Raw genomic sequence first — 2,792 nt, forward strand, 5'->3', positions numbered from 1 at the left:
AATCCCTTTTATTCCTTTGCCTTTAGCAATTCGTAAACCTTGAAGAAACCATACATCTCAAAATGATTGTTGGTTTTCCTTCTGAGGCCCCATACAAATTGGTTTTCTATTATTTCATCGGGATTGAATAGTATCCCTCCCCATCCTACCACCCACATGAAATTTTCTATATTAAACTTTTATTTTCATTATTATATAGGAATTATTTTAAGTGTTTTTTTAATGAATTTATTATAATTTTTTCAATATTTTAAATGAAATTTTATTTAACTTATCAAACCAATTATAGTAAAATAATGCATAAAAAATGAATAAGTAATGAATATAAAGAATATGTATTAAAATAAAATGTAGTTTTTGAAAAAAATCGAGATTCACACCACACAAAAGATATTAGTATATTACATCTCAAAACCAAAATATATGACACACACACACATATATTGCTTATGAGATCCAACAAATTCTAATGTAGGAGATTGTTTGTTATTTGAGCATAATAACTAGGACCATTATATTATTATCTATATAATAAACTACACACACACAAATATATATATATATATATATATATATACAATGAAAAACATTGAGATGATCAAAATACTAACCTCCTCCATCAAGCTTCTTTGTCTAATAGCCTCCATACCAAGTCTACCCATATCTCGAACTAGCATAGAAATTCCTAGTATGTACATGCATCCTCTCCTAGCTCAACTATACTTTAAGGGCCCAACCCCTCCTTTAACATCACCTATAGGCTAAGGTTGAGCATATTAAGATAGCTCTAGAAAAGTTTTGTGTTGCACCACGTTGTAAGTCAAGGTGGATATGAATGTCTATGTTTATTTGATGCTATGTTATGAGAGGATAGTAGGTGAGGGGGGTGAGGCATTCACCAAAGAGGATGACGTCGTGGAATTGATGACCTAGGAGGATGAATACTTGGAAGTAGGTTGTGCCTGGAATTTTCTTTATATTTTGTAGACCCATGACCCACTCGCTTAAGTTCACCAATGTCAAAGTAGTTGACATGGTGACCTAACATAAATATTGTCGATAATTTTTTAAGGAAATACATAGGCACCTCCATAATATTGGATGGAATTTTCGTAAGTACCATAAACCTCTTATCTATCCAATGATTTCTAAGTTGTTAGTAGTTGTTTCAATTTATAGATTTCTCTATAACTAATGGATATAATTGGGTTCTCTAATTGGGTTCTCTAGGAAAATAAAAAATGTCATGTGCTATTGCTTTGAAATGTTTGGGCCTCTATGTTAGTCTTTGTTTAGACCTATCATAAAATATTCACATATTATCGAAATGTAATAAAAAAAATGAATACGTTGAGCTTAAGGATTTTTAATGGAAAATACAACTGTCTCTAGAAAAGTAGCTAGTGATAATTGTGAGGGATGTATGGTATTTCATAAGCGTTTAAAGAAAGCTGAACTCTACACCAGTTTCCATTCAGATTTAGATTTGGCATATTTCTTTGTAATTATCTTGCTTTTGAATTTTGTCCAAAATTCATATTCTATATTAATTATGTTACCATTTAATAAAAAAAAAAACATTTTTTTCATTTAAACAAATTATCAATTTAATGAAAAAATAAATTCCATCATAGTTATCTAAAACTAATTGAAAATTATACGAATGATTTTAGCATAAATTTTGAAACTCTCTAACATTTTCCCTCTCAAATTTATTCCAAATTCTTTCCCACAGCGAAATTGTAATTTTATGGGAAAGTGTAGGGAAATCCTCAAAAACTTGTCCATTTCTAGCGAGGCTTAGCTAGATATGCACATGCGAATTTCTAAACCCCTCCATGCATTTTGAAAGTGACAGTTTGAGAAATGTGGAATTTGAGAAATTTGGGACGTTGGTTGTTCTGGAAAATGATAAGTGTGTGCGCTATTGATCAAATATTGAGAAATTAGGAATTTGTTTGTCCTTGAAACTTGGGAAAGTGGGTTATTCATCCCATTGTCACTTTTCCTATCATCATTTTTATAAAGGTTATGTTGTCTTGTTTCTTACTTCATTTTATTTTTAAATTATTTTTATAATATATTTTTTAATAAGTTGTTTTTAGTGAAAAAAGTTTGGAAGTTTTTCTGGTGGGGTTTTTATGTCTAATTTCTCTAAAATCTGACAGGAATTTATTGAAATTACAAGTTTATGGGTAATCACTACATAATCGAAGTGTCTTGCTGGTTTTTCAAAGTGCTAAATCTATATATAGAGTAAAACACCAATTTCAATAACACAAATCAAGATTTCACCTCAAAATTTTCAACAAATTTCAATATCAGAAAATCCAAAAAATCACACTAAAACAACTCCATTTTTTAATAAACCCTCTTAAATTATAATTCTAAATTAAAATAAATTTTTATATTTATAATTCAAAACTAAAAACTTAAAATTTCTGTCACGATAATGCTCAACCAACCCATTAAAATTTTGGAAATCTTATTCAATCTTTTACAGGATTTTTGGGATTTGATCAACTGAAAGAAGTAAAATAAAAATCTATCTTTATAATGCAAAACCAAAAGCATAAAAAAATGTCAGTATAATGCTCAATCAACAAATTTAAAATTTGGAAATCTTATTCACTTCTTAAATAATTTTTGGAACGTGACAGTAAATTTTGCCAGGGAGCATGAAAATTGTGGCAGATTTTTTTTGAAAATTATGAAATTTAAAGGCTTTGGGTATTTCAAAATTTTCCTGCTAAACTTATTTTCATCATAAAAACAAAATTTAAATATTTTGT

Source organism: Pinus tabuliformis, chromosome 7, assembly GCF_031772625.1.
Source record: "Pinus tabuliformis cultivar Carrire ecotype Pingquan chromosome 7, CPIR1, whole genome shotgun sequence".
Taxonomy (NCBI): domain Eukaryota; kingdom Viridiplantae; phylum Streptophyta; class Pinopsida; order Pinales; family Pinaceae; genus Pinus; species Pinus tabuliformis.